The sequence below is a fragment of the Salvelinus namaycush genome, chromosome 23, assembly GCF_016432855.1.
Source record: "Salvelinus namaycush isolate Seneca chromosome 23, SaNama_1.0, whole genome shotgun sequence".
Taxonomy (NCBI): domain Eukaryota; kingdom Metazoa; phylum Chordata; class Actinopteri; order Salmoniformes; family Salmonidae; genus Salvelinus; species Salvelinus namaycush.
In genome coordinates this window covers 39,905,013-39,919,017 of record NC_052329.1, presented here as the reverse complement: position 1 = coordinate 39,919,017, position 14,005 = coordinate 39,905,013, and the positions used below count along the sequence as shown (strand labels likewise).

The 14,005-nt window shown below is 46.2% G+C and overlaps 1 protein-coding gene across 1 annotated transcript in view; it reads left to right on the top strand.

The window, feature by feature from the left end:
* Positions 1 to 14,005, top strand: part of grik4 (glutamate receptor, ionotropic, kainate 4) — a 175,696-nt gene that overhangs the window by 109,809 nt on the left and 51,882 nt on the right. The gene's annotated exons all lie outside the window — the stretch shown is intronic.

Sequence of the window (14,005 nt, the reverse complement as noted above, 5' to 3'; positions counted from 1 at the left end):
TCTGGTCTGGCGCTGTGCATGATCAAAGTCAAACATCTTTTGGCCTTGCCACGTCACTTGAATCTGAAAGTCTCACAATCATTCCAGTGCTCGCCTACTAAACATGCTGCACTGTAGCTAAAGAAAAATCCATCCAAAACCACTAATTCCTTTAATTTATAGTGTTATTTAACACTAATATGTTAGAGCAATATTTTTTATTTTTTTTACTAATGTTGCATTTTGGCAATATAATGAAGTTGGTAGCTACATGGAAAATCGTTGTGGAAATCTGTTGCAGCTCAAGTCGACTACAAACTCCACGATGCAATGCTGTCTCTATGGGCTGGCTAGCTAGCTAGGTAGCAAACGTAGCTACACACAATAATACCAAAGACAAAATCAGCATGTATAGTAGCTATTTAGCTGTAAAAATCACCTAAACAAACTGCACTATCAATTTAGTAGTCTGCAATCTCACTATGTTGTACCTGCAGATCAATGTGCCTCACAGAGTGGAGTCTGACATTCGCAACAGCAGATATACTTTTGAGGAGATTACAAACGTTGCCCATGCTACGTTAATGGGCCGGGTGGTGCATTCTGGGCGATTCTGGGACAAGGAGCACTCTCCTTCAAGGAGTGAATGGGAGTCTATTGGGTGCTAGCTCAAAAACCCAACATTAGCATGAATTTCATCAACAAGAAGTACAACATTACAAACCTTTTCCGAGACGTGAGATAATTAACTTGCTATCGGTAATATCGTTCAGCATTGGATTGGTGACAGTACGTCCTTTCGAGGACAATAGGCACGTTTCTTGACATATACACTGAATTTGAGAAGGGATTGCACGACGATTAGCTTAGCGACTGCTTGACGCAGCATGACAACATGAATGCGATTGGTCGACAGTCTGCTTCGGTGGGGCGTTATACTTTCCTTCATTCATTGGATTCCTATCTCCTTTCTATAATACCTCTGGCAACAGCATCATGCAATGCACCCTGGACTAAAGTAGGCAGGCAAATAGGAAAAATGTGCTAGACCCTCCATTAAATTACACATTTCTCGAGGTAGGAATATGATCAATGGCTCATTCAAGAGAAGACATCCTCTCGAGTTATGACATCGACCAGTATTGAAATCTGACATGTATGATAGACGTTTTCACGATCTTAAAGTTGTATTCCTATTAACTTCCAGTGTAATGAGAGCGACTTTATCACAGTGCTTGAATGCCAATAACTCCGATACACATGAAAACATGAAATGTCCCAGGGAATCGATAGAAAATCACTCAGAGATGCACAAACAAAACTATGTAACATTCAAAATGGGTGAACCTTTCCCTTAATGCTGAGGTTTCTTCTTATTTTGGCCCCAGATTCTGTTGGCTGCACATGAAGAGTGCTTTTATCCCTGAGACGGCTCTCGCTGGCGTTGATATTGTATCTGTGTGTTCTGTGTGTTGTCCGGCCTTGCGGCGGAGGGAGAAGTGGCAGAGACACTGCTCTCATGTAGCAGGTAGTACTTTAGTCTCTACAAGTTTGCAGCATGTCCCGGAGCACCTGTCCTTGTATGACCTCTCCCCCCACTCCCCGTAGCACCTCCCCCTCCTCCCTCCCACAACTCCACTATTATCAATTCTCCATTGACTGCACCTATGGCACCTTACTCCACATAAATGAATAAAGCGTTAGTACAAGCCTGATCCCAGATCTGTTTGTGCGGTGTAGCCAACTCCTAAGGTTGATGTTATGCCATTTGGAAATGGCTATAAGTTATGCAATAGGAGTTTGCTATACAGCATAAACAGATCTGGGACCAGGCTATACTGTACCAGCACCACCTCTCTCCCCCTATTACTGTCTATTCACCACTGACTCTGGCACCTAAGGCACTTTACTCCACAGAATGTTCTAAAGCACTACTCACCCTCCTACTCCCGCTTTCTTTGCATCACACGTAGCAGTGTTTGTGGGTTACTGGTTGTCTCAGGGGTTGAGATGGTGAACTACCCTGAATGTTAGACACGAATACTCGATATACTGTAGCTGACAGGGTGTAGGCTTTATTGAATGTTGACTTAAACTTCTGTCTTACTGTATCTCTTAAAGGTCACGTCTCTCGATGTATCTTACGTATTCGATTTGATGTCTCCACTTGAAGCATCTCTATACAGTAATAGTTATACCCAGAACATGTGTACTTTGACAATTCCCATCACCTGCCACTCAGAAATGTTCATGCAGTTCAGAAAAGTATGACTATATACAGTTGAAGTCGGAAGTTTACATACACCTTTGCCAAATACATTTAAACTCAGTTTTTCACAATTCCTGACATTTAATCCTAGTAAAAATTCCCTGTTTTAGGTCAGTTAGGATCACCACTTTATTTTAAGAATGTGAAATGTCAGAATAATAGTAGAGAGAGATTGATTTATTTGCCTGGGGTCATTGTCCATTTGGAAGACCCATTTGCAACCAAGCTTTAACTTCCTGACTGATGTCTTGAGATGTTGCTTCAATATATCCACATAATTTTCCTTCCTCATGATGCCATCTATTTTGTGAAGTGCACCAGTCCCTCCTGCAGCAAAGCACCCCCACAACATGATGCTGCCACCCCCGTGCTTCACGGTTGGGATGGTGTTCTTCGGCTTGCAAGCCTCCCCCTTTTCCCTCCAAACATAACGATGGTCATTATGGCCAGAGGACATTTCTCCAAAAAAGTACGATCTTTGTCCCCATGTGCAGTTGCAAACCGTAGTCTGGCTTTTTTATGGCTGTTTTGGAGCAGTGGCTTCTTCCTTGCTGAGCTGCCTTTCAGGTTATGTCGATATAAGACTCGTTTCACTGTGGATATAGATACTTTTGTACCTGTTTCCTCCAGCATCTTCACAAGGTCCTTTGTTGTTGTTCTGGGATTGATTTTCACTTTTCGCACCAAAGTACGTTAATCTCTAGGAGACAGAACGCGTCTCCTTCCTGAGCAGTATGACGGCTGCGTGGTCCCATGGTGTTTATACCAATTTACTTTTGACAGTTAAGTATATTTAAAACCAAATACTTTTAGACTTTTACTCAAGTACTATTTTCCTGGGTGACTGACTTTTAATTTAGTCATTTTCTATTAAGCTATCTTTACATTTTTTAAAGTATGACAATTGGGTACTTTTTCCACCACTGACCAGAACGAAGGGGCTTTTGCCGAACCATGAAAAACAGCCCCAGAACATTATCCCTCCTCCACCAAACTTTACAGTTGGCACTATGCATTGGGGCAGATAGCATTCTCCTGGCATCCGCCAAACCCAGATTCGTCCATAAATGGTGAAGCGTGATTCATCACTCCAGTGAACGAGTTTTCACTGCTCCAGAGTCCAATGGCGGTGATCTTTACACCACTCCAGCCAACACTTGGCATTGTGCACGGTGATCTTAGGCTTGTGTGCAGCTGCTCGGCCTTGGAAACCCATTTCATGAAGCTCCCGACGAACAGTTATTGTGCTGACGTTGCCTCGCGGCTGAGCCGTTGTTGCTCCTTGATGTTTCCACGTCACAATAACATAACAGCATTTACAGTTGACCAGAGCAGCTCTAGCAGGGTAGAAATTTGACGAACTGACTTGTTGGAAAGGTGGCATCCTATGACGGTGCAGCGTTGAAATTCACTGAGATCTTCGGTACGGCCATTCTACTGCCAATGTTTGTCTATGGAGAATTGAATGGCTGTGTGCTCGATTTTATACACCTGTCAGCAACGGGTGTGGCTGAAATAGCCGAATCCACATACTTTTGGCCATGTAGCGTATGTATAATCGCTCCACGCCAGTAATGGTCATTGGATGAGACAAGGCGTTTGATGCAGGTTCGAGAGATGGGGAGGGAGGTTGTTTGTTTAGTTCTACAACACCTCCCACATGCTGCTGTGATGGGTCTGTTTCAGCCTGGCACCAGTCAGAGGTGTGAATGCCTTGGCAGGGATTGGGAAGGTGATGCCAGAGCTAGCTGGCTGCCTGGCCCACACACATATGCACGCGCATGCACACACACACACACATCCATGCTCACATTTGTGAGCATACAAACACATACACATCCATTCCTTGTTACTATTTTTCTATTTATTGCTCGTGTTATATATTTTTTTGACTATTTCTCTTTTTTTTCTCTCTGCATTGTTGGGAATGCCCCGTAAGTAAGCATTTCACTGTTAGTCTACACCTGTTGTTTATGAAGCATGTGACAAATAACATTTGATTTGATGTAGGCACACGCACACACACACGCACACGCACACACACACACACACACACACACACACACACACACACACACACAGACACACCTGCATACACACACACACGCACGCACACACACACACACACACACGCACACACACACACACACACACAGACACACCTGCATACATACACACACACACACACACACACACAGACACACCTGCATACATACACACACACACACACACACACAGACACACCTGCATACATACACACACACACACACACACACACACACACACACACACACACACACACACACACACACACACACACACACACACATGCAGCTCTTTACTCACTTATTGTTTCCACATCATACATTGACACACATGCTGCCGACCGTTTGGTTTTGGAAACATACAGTAGCTCCACCCACGCTATGAATGTATAGCTGAGAGAGAATCCTTAAAAATGGAACCTGGTATGAAAGAAGAGCAGGGAGAGAAGGCGTAGTGAACACTTTTTCTCTTTTTCACGCCCTCCCTACCCATTTTCTATGTCTCTCTCTCTCACTCTCTCACTCTCTCTCTCTTTCTCTGTTTAACTGGCTGGATTCCCCAGACCCCCACAGCTATTGGCATCCATGTTCCATGCAGTCCTGTGGCTGCTGTGATCGTCCCACACGTGTCTGAGCTCGGAGGCTCGGGGGACAACGTGAGAGGCACGGCTCCAGAGCCCCTTCACTCCCCAAAGTGAATTTCTCTGGCAGGCATTTCACATATCTGAACTGTGCACTTCTCGGAAAAACACATCAGTTACCGCTCTGTCAGAACCTGTTTATCATGGGGAGCTATCGCGGCTTGACAGGTATCTTCAGTTTAGATGTAATTTGCCTTTACCCCAAGTTAGAGACATTACGGCTGATGAAGAGTGATAGCGATGGTAGTTTTTGAGGAAGGCCCTTGCTGAGACGTACAATTTCAAAGGAATTTTGTGAAATATTGTGTTACAGTTGATACGGTTGATTCGTCCGTGAAGATGACGTCAATGAATGTCTCGCCAGCTTCGATCCACGCCTGGGCCTGCAGCACACAAAGTTCTTTGTTTGCCAGATGAATCACTGGGTCGAAACTACAGAACAGTACAAAACAAAGGAACACACATGGTTAATATTCTGTAAAAAATAAATATATATATATACACAAGTAATAGGTGGTCTACTAAAATATTAGCGTAAAGTCCACTCAAGTTTCTTCAACTGTCTGCTGACTGTGATTTAAGCGATGTTGATGTTGTGCCGTGATCTCAGCAGATTCCTGATGGCCTTTGCCGATCGCTCAACATCCTCATCCGTCAGTGAGTCGATGGCTTGAACAGTCTCGTAGGAAATGGAGCACAATGTAAAACATGTGCAGCGGACAGTAAAGAACAGCAGTAGGGACGAGATGATGGAGAGACAAGATGATGGAGTCACAATCCATGCCAGGCACACCTGCGAGCTCTGGAACTCTACCTTCGACAGGCAGAGGCGACAATCGTGGCGGGTTCGTCAGGTCATCGGTTCACCCTGTCATTCCCATTCGTCTTCTGACACCAGAAATTGATGCTGCTCACCAAGCACAGCGAGGGCCATCCAGACCGTTATGCTGTTCTGCTATTCCAAGGATGTGTAACCCGAAGAGAAATACCATGAGTGGACTGTGGCAAACCTCTTCAAGGTTATGAGCATTTGTCACAAATTAAGTGGGAAACTGTCACCAAATTACCCCAGAATGAGAGTTCTTTCGAACAGGACAGTACCTGTGTGTTTGTCTCTCCGTCCTGGTCCACCCAGGTCGTAGGCAAGGTCAAGAATAGCAGGGTTCGGTACACGAATCGGGTTCTCAGTAGGTCCAGGTCCAAACGCCAACAGGTAAGTCCAAAACAGTCCAGCTCATACACAGTAAATCCAGCCAATATCTATTGTCTCTTTCTCTATGGTTCACAGATCCTTCCAGCCCTCACTTCCTCTTCCTGGTTTTTCTTGACCCTTTATCTGTGTGTTGGCTCCACCTTCTGAGGGTTCCCCTTGCTTCTGGGACTTGTAGTTTTGGCAGTCGGCCATTTTGTGATCTGTAGTTCTGATCGGGGTGGCCATTTTAGTGATCGGGCAGAGCCCGTTTATTAGTTCTGCTCTCACATATCTGCCATTTATCACTCGACCCCCTTCTTTGCCACATATCTCCCCCCCTAGATCCGACCCCCTAGGTCGGGCTACCGCAGCAAAATATGCGTGCATGCGGGATAACCCATCCACATTTCCCATTTCCTTCCCTGCTTTGTGTTTCAAGTCAAAGTGAAACGGTTGGAGACTCAAAAACCACCGCATCACCCGAGCGTTCTTCTCTTTAGCCCTATGCATCCAGGTGAGTGGGGCATGGTCACTGATGAGGGTGAAGTGGCGCCCCAGCAGGTAGTATTTCAGGCTTTCTAGAGCCCACTTTACTGCCAGCGCCTCTTTCTCAACGACCGCGTAGTTGGTTTCCCGTGGTTCCAGCTTCCTGCTTAAAAACAGGATGGGGTGTTCCACCCCTTCTACCTCTTGGGATAGCACTGCTCCCAAGCCGACCTCTGAGGCATCCGTCTGAACCACAAACTCTTTCTCAAAGTCTGGTACCACCAGCACTGGATTACAGCAGAGAGCCTCCTGTAATGTCCTAAATGCTTTGGTGGCCCTTTCATCCCATTTGACCATGTTTGGCCCTCTGGCTCTAGTCATGTCGGTGAGTGGGGCGGCCACTGTGGCATAACTTGGGATGAACTTCCGGTAGTAACCGGTCAGCCCTAGGAAGGCTCGAACTTGCTTCTTATTTACTGGTTTCGGCCATTCTCTAATTGCCTCCACCTTCTTCTGTTGGGGTTTGATTAACCCTCTTCCCACGGTGTATCCCAGATACTCTGTTTCCCCTAACCCCACATAACACTTGGCAGGGTTCGCCGTGAGCCCTGCCTTTCTAAGGGCGTCTAACACCGCCTGTACCCGGGGTAAGTGGGATTCCCAATCAGGGCTGTAGATTCCCACGTCATCTAAATAAGCTGCGGCGTATGCCTGGTGCGGTTTTAGGACCTTGTTCATGAGCCGTTGAAAGGTAGCTGGGGCCCCGTGTAAGCCGAATGGCATGACGTTGTATTGAAACAAACCGTCAGGAGTTGCAAAGGCTGTCTTTTCTTTGGCCCTGGGGGTCAGAGGAATTTGCCAGTACCCTTTTGTCAGGTCCAGGGTCGTAATGTACCGAGCTTTACCAATTTTCTCCAGTAGTTCGTCTACTCGGGGCATGGGGTAGGCATCAAACTTGGAGATTTCATTTACTTTCCGAAAGTCGTTACAAAACCGCAAAGACCCATCGGGCTTGGAGACCATCACAATTGGGCTAGACCACTCACTATGTGACTCCTCGATCACTCCAGCTGTCAACATTTTCTCTGTCTCTGCTCTAATCGCGGCCTGTCGAGCCTCGGGTACCCGATATGGCCTCATGCTCACTTTTCTCCCTGGTAGGGAAACGATATCGTGAGCCGTAACCTCAGTTCGGCCGGGTACCTCTGAAAACACATCTCTGTTTTTCTGGATCAGGGTCTTTACTTCCTGTACTTGTGCTGGGGACAGAGTAGGTGAAATATTTACTTCGGCTGCCTCCTGAGTGTGTGTAGGGTATGTGACCATTAGTGTTTCTCTCTCTCTCCATGCTTTTAACAGGTTTATGTGATAGATCTGTTCCTGTGGCCGTCGACCTGGCTGTCGGATCCGATAATTCACTTCTCCTATTTTCTCCAGTACTTCATATGGTCCTTTCCATGTGGCTAGTAGTTTGCACTCTACCGTGGGGATCAGCACTAACACCTTATCTCCCGGTTGAAATTCCCTCAGGGTAGCCTGCCGGTTATAAGTGTGCCGCTGGTGCTCTTGTGCTTGTCTCATGTGCTCTCGGACGATGGGCATGACTGTGGCTATCCTGTCTTGCATTGCCGTGACGTGCTCTATGACACTAGTATACGGGGTGGATTGGTGCTCCCAGGTTTCCCGGGCGATGTCTAAGATTCCCCGGGGGTGCCTCCCATATACCAGCTCAAAGGGAGAAAACCCCAGCGAGGCTTGAGGAACCTCTCTAATGGCAAACATCAGATACGGCAACATGCAATCCCAGTTTTTCCCATCCTTATCGATTACCTTCCTGAGCATTGACTTCAGGGTCCTGTTGAATCTCTCAACCAGCCCGTCCGTCTGAGGATGGTAAACCGATGTCTTCAACTGTTTCACCTGCCACAATTTACAAAGGTCCGCCATAAGGCGGGACATAAAGGGGGTCCCCTGGTCAGTAAGGATCTCCTTTGGAACCCCTACCCTGGTGAACAAGAGCACTAATTCCTTGGCAATATTTTTGGAAGTCATCGTCCGAAGGGGAATGGCTTCTGGGTAGCGAGTGGCATAATCTAGAATGACCAGAATGTATTGGTGTCCTCTGGCGGACTTGGGTAGTGGGCCCACTATATCCATCGCTATCCTCTCAAATGGCGTTTCGATTATAGGGAGTGGCACTAACGGGCTTCTAACAGCTGGTCGGGGAGCTGTTAACTGGCACTCTGGGCACTCTCCACAATGCCGAGCCACTTCAGCCTGAATTCCTGGCCAGTAAAACCTCCTTACAATCCGGTCTCGGGTTTTATCGATACCAAGGTGTCCACCCAGAATGTGCCCATGAGCTAGATCCAGTACTGTCCTCCGGTACCGGGTGGGGACCAACAACTGTTCAACCACATCAACCCCTATTTTTGAGACTCTGTACACCAAACCCTTTTTCATAATGAAGTGGGGAAAACTATTAGGCCTCATCCCATCATTTATGGGAGTACCATCGACGACCTGCACGTCTGCTCTGGCTTGCTGCAGGGTTGGATCCTGGTTTTGGGCCGTCCCGAAATTAGTCAAGGACCCTGCCAGGTCTGCTGGTTCTAGATCGTCATCCTCTGGATTCAGATCGACCCTAGCCCCACTAGTACCGGGCTGTTCGTTATCAACGAGGGTTGCTACTTCATCCTCATCCTCCCCTACTAGCACCTGTGAGGTTGGCCCCTGAGAGACCTCTTTTCTTGGCTTTGGTTGAAGACCCCATACTTCTTCCTGCTTGGTCAGGGTTGTTGGCTTCTCAAATATGCCATTCTTTTGGCCTAACTGCGCAAAGTTAGGAAAGTATCTACCCAATATTACATCATATGGCATCTTTGGGACCACGCCGACCTCACAATCCAGCAGACCGTCCTCTGTTTGTATGCTCACCAAGGCTGTGGGGTACAGACGGGTATCACCATGAATGCATGTAACACTGATATCCTGACTTGTATCCAGTTTATGAGTTGGCACTAGGTTTGCAACGACCAGGGTTAGCATACTGCCGGAATCCAACAGTGCTTCAACCTCTTTCCCTTCAATCGTCACCCTGCACATATGTTTGTTTCTTGATCTTTCAAGTACAGTGGTTACAACAGGACATGCATACCACATATCATCTTCTTTTCCACCGAGGTTACATTGCATTGGCTCTTCTTTAATCGGGCAGTAGGCTGCAATATGTCCTGGTCGATTACAATTGTAACAGATAATAGGGATTCGGGGGGGAGACCCCCTCGACCCCCGGTCCCGGTTTCCGTTTTTTCCCTTAGTGTCTCGGCCCGATTCTGATTCTTTCCTCATGGCCCCACGCTGCTCTCTTCCCCCTCCACCTGTTGGGACAGTCTTACCCTGTCCGCTGGTTCGCCCAGGCCTGGGGAATGGGAATCTTTCCTCCTGTGCCTGCTCAGCTGTTCCTGCCGTACAATACCGTTCAACCAGGCCCACGAGATGGTCGGCGGAAAATACCTCGTTCTGGCCAACCCATCGTCGCACTTCTTGGGGTAGACCTCGCTGAAACTGGTTGAGTACGATGGTCTCGACAATCTCGGCGGAGGAACGGGTCTCCGGTTGCAACCATTTCCGGGCCAGATGAATCAAGTCGAACATCTGTGTTCGGGGAGGTTGTCCAGATCGGTAGGACCACTGGTGGAAGCGGTGTGCCCTCACGGTATCGGTCACTCCCAGTCTAGTCAGAATCTCTCCCTTTAGTTTATCGTAATCCTGTGCATCTTTCAACTCCAGGTCGAAATACGCTTTTTGCGCGTCCCCGGCCAGGTATGGTGCCAGAAGCCCTGCCCATTCTTCTTTCGGCCACTTCTCCCTCTCTGCAGTCCTTTCGAAGGTGGTGAGATATGCTTCCACATCATCCTGTGCTGTCATTTTTTGAAGAAAATTATTGGCCCGCCTCTGGGTATTTGCAGCTGGTAATTGAGCCCCAATTTGGTCCGCTAGCCCCTTTAGGCCTTCTCTTAACTCCCGGGTGTTTCTCTCTTGCTCTTCTCTGAGCAGCTGGTTGGTGCGGTGCTGGGCCTGTAACGTGTCCTGGTATATTCGCATTGCATCCTGATGAGCTATTTGTTGAGCTCTAGTTGCCTCTTGTTGGGTGGCCGCCGCTTGTAACAAGGCCTGTATGACTCCCTCCATACTCATTTTCCTGAGAAACTTTCCTAATCAAACCAAGCAACAAAAAAAACTTGACTCCCCTTTGGAGTGTTTTTTTTGTTTTTTTTGTTTAACCTAACCAGCGGAATGGTTAGTCCATATGCCCACATTCTCCACCACGTGTGGCAAACCTCTTCAAGGTTATGAGCATTTGTCACAAATTAAGTGGGAAACTGTCACCAAATTACCCCAGAATGAGAGTTCTTTCGAACAGGACAGTACCTGTGTGTTTGTCTCTCCGTCCTGGTCCACCCAGGTCGTAGGCAAGGTCAAGAATAGCAGGGTTCGGTACACGAATCGGGTTCTCAGTAGGTCCAGGTCCAAACGCCAACAGGTAAGTCCAAAACAGTCCAGCTCATACACAGTAAATCCAGCCAATATCTATTGTCTCTTTCTCTATGGTTCACAGATCCTTCCAGCCCTCACTTCCTCTTCCTGGTTTTTCTTGACCCTTTATCTGTGTGTTGGCTCCACCTTCTGAGGGTTCCCCTTGCTTCTGGGACTTGTAGTTTTGGCAGTCGGCCATTTTGTGATCTGTAGTTCTGATCGGGGTGGCCATTTTAGTGATCGGGCAGAGCCCGTTTATTAGTTCTGCTCTCACATATCTGCCATTTATCACTCGACCCCCTTCTTTGCCACAGGACAAAGAATACCAACTGGGATGAGTGTTCATCATGAATCAAAGAAGTTTCTGTCCATGAGTGATGCAACCCAAAAAAAGCATGAACGACAGTTAATGAGTACTTGAGGTCGCCAAGTCTGGACAAGGCCTGCTCTCCCTTATCTTGGAATTAGACATACAGTATATGTAGGCTGCAGTAAACATCTCATTGTCCTGTTGGTTTTTGTCACACTGCACAGTAGCCTAATAAACAGATGCATTTTGAAACTATTTAAATAGAAGAAAATCTAATTCAAAAATATATTTCTACCACTGTAGATGCTGTGTTTTTATTTTTAGATAACAGTTCTCGGTTTACATTAGTGATGGACCTTGGTCACAGTTCACGCATTGATGAGCCGTTAAATTGGACAACAGCTAGCAGAAACGCTCATAATAGCTAATTGGTGATCAAAACTACTTTGTATCTGGCCATCCAGATATAATGGCAAATGCAACAACCCCTACAAACATGTCAATTTATTATAATCCACCCTACCAAAATCCCCCAATTTCTGCCTCTTAATTTCTAGATGTAAATACATTTGACCATCATGCTTATTGGTCTATAGAATACTTTGCATAATTTAGTGGAATTAAATTGGCCTGTGTGTCTCTTTTTATTTCTCAACTGGTAATTGAAGCGCGCCTCCCATTCACTATTCAAGTGCAGGCGACAGGCTATCAGCGCGTCACACACCACTTTACAATGTGAGCTGGAGGCATTTTGAAACAGGTTTTCAAACACTTATTTTCCACAAGTGTGGCAGGTTGTGAACTCTGCAAACGATGTTTCCACTCCGAGAATGAGAATGGTAAATGACTGTAATTAATACATTTATTCAATACATTGGAATACAAAAGAACCATGATCAGCTTTTAGCAGGACAATAGACTCTTGCCAAGTAGATTTTTATTTGTAGGGGCTTGAAATATATTAATGGATGTTTAACGGGTGTTTTCCGACTGATGATAATGACACGAAGAAGGAGATCAAGAATGAGGGTAGGAGGAGCACGTTCTGTGTGCTTATTACAAAATGTGTGACCTTTTTTCTGACCATTTCAAACAGTGTAACCAACAAATACAATAATAATTTACAAACAAATGATAATCAATTCCGTATAGTCTGTTGTAACAGAAAAAGGTTTTAATAATGTCTGTAGTACAGACAAGATTAAAAACAGTTGAAATAATTCCTGAATTGAATTGTTTTAGTCGACACGGTGTGGTTTATTTATTATTTCATTATTCAAGGTTCCCTTTGTTATTTTGTTTTATAACTAAATGCATGACTGTATTTTAAAGACATGAATGACTTGTATGCTGTGTGATGACGTGCACAAATTAATGAATAATTGATTGATATTTATTGAAGTAGGCCTTTAGGCCAATAAGTAAGTTGTGTTAACAAATCACCGAGAGTGTCACCAGCAAAGCATTCCCACACCATCACTCCTCCTCAAAAACAATAAAATAAAATGTTATTGGTCACATACGCGTGTTTAGCAGATGTTATTGTGGGTGTAGCAAAATGCTTGTGTTTCTAGCTCCAACAGTGCATTAATATCTAACGAGTAATATCTAACAATTTCACAACAATACACACACATTTAAAGTAAAGGAATGGAATTAAGAATATATCAATATTTTGACGAGCAATGCCGGAGCGGCATTGACTAAAATACAGTAGAATGATGCAACATATGTAAACATTATTAAAGTGAATAGTGTGCCAATTATTAAAGTGGCCAGTGATTTCAAGTCTATGTATATAGGTCAGCAGCCTCTAAGGTGCTAGTGACAGGTGCTATTTAACAGTCTGATGGCCTTGAGATAGAAACTGTTTTTCCGTCTCTCGGTCACAGTTTGGATGCAGTGGCTCGGGTGGTTGTTGTCCTTGATGATCTTTTTGGCCTTCCTGTGACATTGGTTGCTGTAGGTGTCCTGGAGGGCAGGTAGTTTGCCCCGGGTGATGGTTTGAGCAGACGGCACTACCCTCTGGAGAGCCCTGTGGTTGCAGGCGGTGCAGTTGCCGTACCAGGCGGTGATACTGCCCCACAGGATGCTCTCAATTGTGCAACTGTGTGAGTGGACCATTTCAGTTTGTCAGTGATGTGTACGCCGAGGAACTTGAAGCTTTCCACCTCCACTGCGGTCCCGTCGATGTGGATAGGGGGGTGCTCCCTCTGCTGTTTCCTGAAGTCCACGACCAGCTCCTTGTTATGTTGACATTGAGTGACAGGTTATTTTCCTGGCACCACACTTCCAGGGCCCTCACCTCCTCCCTGTAGGCTGTCTCGTCATTGTTGGTAATCAGGCATACTAATGTTGTGTCATCTGCAAACTTGATGATTGAGTTGGAGGAGTGCATGGCCACGCAGTCATGGGCAAACAGGGAGTACAGGAGGAGGCTGAGCACGCACCCTTGTGGGGTCCCTGTGTTGAGGATCAGCTAAGTGGAGGTGTTGTTTCCTACCTTCCCCACCTGGGGGGGGGGGGGGGCCCGTCAGGAAGTCC